The sequence below is a fragment of the Silurus meridionalis genome, chromosome 11 (genome assembly GCF_014805685.1).
Source record: "Silurus meridionalis isolate SWU-2019-XX chromosome 11, ASM1480568v1, whole genome shotgun sequence".
Lineage (NCBI taxonomy): Eukaryota > Metazoa > Chordata > Actinopteri > Siluriformes > Siluridae > Silurus > Silurus meridionalis.
Genome location: NC_060894.1, coordinates 7,332,117 through 7,339,498, shown reverse-complemented (window position 1 = coordinate 7,339,498; position 7,382 = coordinate 7,332,117). Strand labels below are relative to the sequence as shown.

Here is a 7,382-nt window from a genome sequence, read left to right as displayed (position 1 = left end):
CCAGACAGTTTCATTTAGTGTAATCTAAAACAAGTTTTAAATTATAGTACCATTTATTTTTAAAGCTGCAAAATATATCATCTGTTTGTCTTTGACTCAGACTCTTTGATGTGGGAAATGTACAGGTCTGTATCTGTATCTCAGGGCAGATTGTTCTCTCAATATGAATTTTCAGCATTAGCATTAGCATTGGAAGGTTTAAAGGTCCAAATTTTAAGACACTGTGAAAATGGGGAGCTATATTGTGTTTGTATGTGTTTAAGATATATCTGTTACGACAGACACGAGTTTTGATTAGATTAGATTCACTAAGCGGTGGTTTGTATGTATGAGTGCACTGGTGGGTAACGCAATACGTGCATAAACAACAAACATCGACACATTAAAACAGACAACAAATAATACTTTCTTTTATACTTTATTGATCATTTTGCATGTTTAAAGACACTGATATTGTATAAAATGTTTTTTTAAATGTCATTTATTAGCTTTACAGTAAAAACGTTTCATATATATATATATATGTAAGATAATAACTCACATTGTGACTGTGTGTGTGTTTGTGTGTTTATGTGAGTGTGTATTTTATCATCTTGTTCCTTACAAGGGTAGGAACATCTGGCATTTTTAATCATGTGGAGACATTATTTGGTCCTCATTGGACAGTGTGTGTGTGTGTGTGTGTGTGTGTGTGTGTGTGTGTGTGTGTGTGTGTGTGTGTGTGTGTTGAACTCAACCACCTCTTGCCTTCTCTTTAATAAGATGAATGAATCTTCTGTATATGCAGAACTCACCATTTGTGCATTCCATACCACACACATACAGAGCATCTACCATGTGACTTACACACACACACACGCATTGCCGCAGGTGAACGAGGTAGCTCTACATGACTTATGGATGGCTGTAGTGGAAAAGCCTTTATGTCGCTCTGGATGACTTCTGGGGAAAGTCACAGACTTCGTTCAGGCAATCACTCTGCTTTACCTCAGGACAAATTGTCCTAGCGGAATTTTTATCAGCACTTAAGGTGGACCAAACCTGGAATTAAATGAAAAAATGAATGAATAAATAAATAATAGAAACCATCATCATTATCATGCAAAAACATTGTTCGTTTAAGTTTACATCATCCTATACAATAATCCTGATCAAGCTCTTCCTATGCAGATACAATCGTGTTACTATCATCAGGAGCATAACTATTAATGAAGCTAATTATTGTATTGCCCTCACACAAATCTAAAACTCTTATCTTAACCCCAGTAATCAAATGAAAACATCTTATCTCTTTTGTTGTTTTTTACTATATGTAAAACAGCATGGAGACCAGACAGACGTCCCCACAAGGTCAAACCTGACAGATTTCCAATTCTTGTGCATGCATACGTTTTGAATTTAAAGCATGTCCACGTGTATAAATTATAAAACACACTCACACACACACACACACACACACACACACACACACACACACACACACGATTTATTCCTCAAATATTCACTCTTCAGTTCTTTTTACCTGTATGCTGCACAAGGTGACTTCTTAACTTTCTACTCCCGAAAAAAAAACATGAACAGGATGCAAGTTAATAAGACAATAACAAGAAAAGGCAGATCTCTTTCCCTGTTCACTGTGTGTGTGTGTGTGTGTGTGTGTGTGTGTGTGTGTGTGTGTGCACAGAGTTCACTTGAGGATGCAGGAAAGCAGATGTACGAGTTTTCCCCTGCCAAAGCTCTCTGTGAGTTCTAGTACAAAGGAAGACCGCAAGCTGAGTAGTGTAGGTACGCGTGTGTGTGTGTGTGTGTGTGTGTGTGTGTGTGGGTGTCACACTCTTCTCCCTCACAGAACTTCACTACAGTTCCCACGTTAAGCTGCCAATCACACACCGGTCACACTCGATTTACACAACCGCAAACAAAGGTTTGCTCAAGGGAAGGATTTCAGCAATATAATCAAATAGTGCGCACGTGTGTGTGTGTGTGTGTGTGTGTGTGTGTGTGTGTGTGTGTGTGTGTGTGTGTGAAAGTGTCCCAACAGAAAGTTAGGGCAGGTGCACTGTTAGATATGTTGCCACTGGATATTGGGCTAAAAGTAATGCCAGCTGCGTATCGTAACAGAGCTGTGGCCACTGGAAAGGCCGAGCTGTGAGACAGAGCCTAATTATCCTCTACAGTGAGAGAGAGAGAGAGAGAGAGAGAGAGAGAGAGAGAGAGAGAGAAAGCCAGTCGCAGTTCAATAACTCCGACCAGATAGCACGTTTCCCTGGCAACACCTCCAAAGCAGCTCTGCAGAGATCCCAGAGAGAAAGAGAGAGAGAGAGAGAGAAAGAGGAGGGTGTAAAAAAGGAAGGAAGGAAAGCAGGAAGGACGGAAGGAGGAGACAGACAATGTTGGGGTGGGAGGCAGTTTTGGGTAAGTGACACTTGTGCTCAGCAAAAACATGAAAGACTCTTAACACACACAAACGGGAGTCTAGCTGAGACCATACACAGCTATACAAACTTTTTTAACCAGGCAATTTATGTGCACACTCTCTAAATACATGGAAGTACAGTGGTGAAGGCGTGTCCTCTGTATCTAACAATACAGTGAAGGAGGCATGTCCTCTGTATTTATTAGCAAAATGAAGGAGGCATGTCCTCTGTATCTATGAGTGAAGGAGGTGTGTCCTCTGTATTTGTCAGCAAAATGAAGGAGGCGTGCCCTCTGTGTCTATGAGTGAAGGAGGCGTGTCCTCTGTATTTGTCAGTACAGTGAAGGAGGCATGACCTCTGTGTCTATGAGTGAAGGAGGCGTGTCCTCTGTTTTTGTTAGTACAGTGAAGGAGGCATGACCTCTGTGTCTATGAGTGAAGGAGGCGTGTCCTCTGTATTTGTCAGTAAAATGAAGGAGGCATGACCACTGTGTCTGTTAGTGTCAGTAAAGTAATGGAGGCACGCCCTCTGTATTTATCAGTACAGTGAAGAAGGCGTGCCCTCTGTATTTATCAGTACAGTGAAGGAGGCGTGTCCTCTGTATTGATCAGTCAAGTGAAGGAGGCGTGTCCTCTGTATTTATCAGTACAGTGAGGGAGGTGTGTATTCTGTGTCTATAAGTACCATAAAGGAGGTGTGTCCTTTGTGTCTATTATTAAAGTGAAGGAGGCATGTCCTCTGTATTTATCATTACAGTGAAGAAGGCGTGTCCTCTGTATTTATCAGTACAGTGAAGGAGACATGTCCTCTGTATTTATCAGTACAGTGAAGGAGGCGTGTCCTCTGTATTGATCAGTCAAATGAAGGAGGTGTGTCCTCTGTATTTATCAGTACAGTGAAGGAGGCGTGTCCTCTGTATTGATCAGTCAAGTGAAGGAGGCACGTCCTCTGTATTTATCAGTACAGTGAAGGAGGCGTGTCCTGTGTATTTATCAGTACAGTGAAGGAGGCATGTCCTCTGTATTGATCAGTTAAGTGAAGGAGGCGTGTCCTCTGTATTTATCAGTACAGTGAGGAAGGTGTGTATTTTGTGTCTGTCATTAAAGTGAAGGAGGTGTGTCCTCTGTATTTAACAGTAAATTGAAGGAGGCGTGTCCTCTGTATTTATCATTAAATTGAAGGAGGCGTGTCCTCTGTATTTATCAATAAAGTAAAGGAATCTCAGTGAAGGTTTCTGTGTACTGTGTATCAGTACTGGAATACAAATATGCTACTTACTAGTAAAATAAACTAATACTCACCACTACTAGGAGATGTGTAGTTAAATACTGAATATTGTATTGCAGCAGGTAGTTTTAAAAGTATTCTTTATACATCAGAATATGACATGATTCACAACCACATCACACAACTAACTCCAACGCTATTGGCAACGCCCACTGCAGAGTTTTCCTAAATGATCCTGTTTCAGTGTGAGCCCTGCATGCACTTTATGGTTGGGTGGCTATAACGGAGTGGAGACTGCATCGGCAAAAAATCTATATACATAGAGCAAGTGTTTGACATTGGATTGGGATCGAGTCTAATTTTGATTAAAACACCCAATCTGTGATTGTGTTCAGGTGACTGTGTGGCCTCCCATTGCAGTGTCTGGAAACTCAGACATCAGACTCCCCACCCGTCCCCTCCTGTGTGTGCAACACACACACGCGCGCGCACACACACACACAGCTGGTTCCTTAGATTTGGACTGATAAGACTTTGGCAAAGTCTGATGTTAACGCAGCCTTCGATCAATAAGAAAAACAAGGCTGTAATCCTCCAAATCTGGACGTCATCTTAAACTCCTGAACAGCTCTTAATCTACTTGCAGCATGTTTTACATGCACAGATGTTAAGTACAGTTTATAAGAGACACAAGCACACACTTTCCCCACCTCCCTCATCAGGCCCCTTTAATATAATGTCTACCACAGTCAGCCTTTATCGCTTGACATTTAAACAGAGTTTTCTCATGGCGCGCCGCAAGACAAGTGAGATGACGGAGCCGAGCGAGCCTCTGTGTGCCACATTTAAAAAGAACAATAAAAAGGCAAAGAAACAAATTTCCTTTTTTCGACAAAATTGCAAGGATTGTAAATGATCATTTGCTGATTGAATTCAGGGCTGTCACAAGTGAGACGAGCTTGAGGTAAAGCTATATAATGTACATACACGTAAGTAACCGTGGCAAGATGACAAATTATTAAGTCATCTGTAATGAAAAGAATAGCAAAATATGACTTTATTCTTTTAAAGAATGAAATATTGAATAACACAGGACAATAATCGAGAATGTTAAAACTGAAGGAAATCTGCGAGTGTGATAAACACTCCCTCGTAATGAGCGTCACGTAAATGAAATGCAAGTTGGTCAGCAGACACAACTCATACAATCAGTACTTAAAAAGCTTTTATTTTCACTGCATATGGAGTATATTAATTTTGGTGGCACTTGAACCTCTATATAAAATGGTCTGTCTGTGTGTGTGTGTGTGTGTGTGTCTTCACCTCTGTCTCGTGTGTAAAACAAACCTGATACACACAAATCACCAATATGAGAATGTGTCTTGGGAATAAATCTGTAAACATTAAAAACAAGTCAAATGAGGCAGTGCGTGTGTGCGTGCGCGATGTGAAGATCACCAGACCCTTTAAAACACATCAATCCATTTATTAAACATTTTTTTTTCATTTCTCGGTCGTGCCACATCCTCTTTACTGTGGAGGGGGGTCGAATATTTATAGGACTGTTCAGATGAGCTCGGAAAAGCGTGCTGTGTGTGTATGTGTGTGTGTGTATATATATATATATATATATATATATATATATATATATATATATATATATATATATATATATATATATATACACACACACACACACACACACATTTTATATATAAATATATGTGTGTGTATGTGTGTGTGTGTGTGAGTTGGTGGGGGTAGGGAGAGCAGCGAATTTCATCATTGCATTGGTGCTGCCAGGCTTCGGCAAGTGTCAGACAGATTCTAATAAAAGTGTCTGGCCCCTCGGTGGGCACCGGGCTGGCGCTTGCCGTGCCGTGGCTGACTGCTTGGTATGCGTGGTGCATGGTAGCGCTTCAGCTGTTGCTGGGGGCTCCGTGGTAAAGAGTCACACTGATTAGTTGGCATCGGCCATTGTTTGGTGCGAGACCAAACGGGGGGGAGAAAATACAATTAGAGCCAGAGAGAGACGGTAAAAGAGACAGAGACACAGACAGAAAGAACAAGCAAAAGAGAAAGAGAGAGAGACCGTCTGAGGGGGAAAAAAAAACGATTGTTTTTGAAAAACAGCATTTCTAATGTGGGTAATTTAGCAAAATTTGATTTTTTAAAGTTGAACACTCCAGGGAGGATGTAACAAAATTAGTCGTAACACTTAATGAGTCTGGTTTGTCAAGTAAAAAAAAAAAGGGGGGATTAAATGAAGAAGAGTGAGTCGTACTGTACCGAATGAACCCGGACTGCAGTTCTGTTGTTAAATGTCAGGCCACCTTTCCAGCGGGTGCAGATGCCTGGGTGGCATTAGAGAAATTAATCTGCCATTGGGTTCTGAAAGTCTGTGCTGATATTTTGAGACGAGGAGGAAAGGAGGTGTGTGGATTTAATTAAGTAGCAGAAGAAAAAAAAAACGATGAGCAATGAGCATGTGTTTACTCAATATGTGAAACCCCTTTAAGGACAAGGTGGTGAAAAATGAAGAAACACGAGGAATAACAAGCGTAATTCATTCGTGGTTTAAAATGGTACAGAGGGCTGAAGGATGAACTGGGAGTCTAGATGAAAAGCTGAGATGATCATTCGAATGTTATGGGATGATTTATATTTGCAAAGAAATGCAGGTTTTAAACGTTACAAACCCCCTTACCTCCTTGTGACTAAGGACAGTGTTTTGCTTTGTGTCAAGCTTCATTAAGACAATCGGTAAAGAAATGATCACTTATTGACTTGAGATGGTGACTAGACGAGACGTTAATAACCTACGCATCTAATGCGTGTTACGTTTTTTTTTATTCGTGTCGATTTATACAGTTCTGACAGCACACTGTGCTGCCTAGTGGCCTGTGAGGGAAAAAACACATCAACAGCTAAACAGATTTAACCAAAAAAATCTTTATTTTAAACTTTTATGCAACAACCTCTACAAGCGGAACACAGATTCATTACAGAACATGCGGCACACAATAAGCTGCTCGAAAAAAGAAACAAAGCGAAATAAGGCGTTGTCTAGACAGCAAAATGCTGTAACAGCAGCTTTCCGCCAGGTTTAACTGCTTCACCGTCCCCGGTTCGGTTTAGTCCTTGTTCCTAGGACATCAGTCTCAATCCTGCTTAACTCTCGTGTGTAACCTCAGGAAGAAACTTCGAGTTGCTCTTGCCCTCCGCCCAGGTCCCAAGAGCCTAACCCGTGATTTTGCATTCGCTCAGCTCACAAGTTAGGGTCTCAGGGAACAGGAGAAGTACAGCATGGTCCGGAGAGGTGCAGGGGCTACAGTGCGTTGAGGAACAGAACCAGGATCCTGTCTCTCTCTTTCTCGCTCTCTCTCTCTCACTCTCTCTCTCTCTCTCTCTCACACACACACACACATTTACACACACGAACATCTGCACACACTCTTTCCTGTGTGGCTGCTCTTTGTTCAGTGTCCGGCTCTGTTCATCTCGGCGGGCCAAAGCTCTGTCTGGTACCGTACAACAACACCGGCCCTCTGCAGATGGATCAGGATATAAAAACACACACACACATACACACACACACACACACACACACACACACACACACACACACACACACACACAAAATCCCCCTCCTCTCCACCACAATTTTTCCCAGATAACTTGTCCTGCATTCCTCGCTAGTCACTACAATCAGAACGCTGACCGGACCGGACGAAAAGC

The 7,382-nt window shown here is 41.6% G+C and overlaps 1 long non-coding RNA gene across 1 annotated transcript in view; it reads right to left on the bottom strand.

Annotated features, from left to right (window-relative positions):
- Positions 1 to 402: 402 nt before the first annotated feature.
- The window catches only part of LOC124393298, a 46,878-nt gene continuing 39,898 nt past the window's right edge, over positions 403 to 7,382 (bottom strand). Inside the window, exon 3 of the long non-coding RNA XR_006927308.1 lies at positions 403 to 1,041. This is a non-coding gene — a long non-coding RNA (uncharacterized LOC124393298). The remainder of the gene's footprint in view (positions 1,042 to 7,382) is intronic.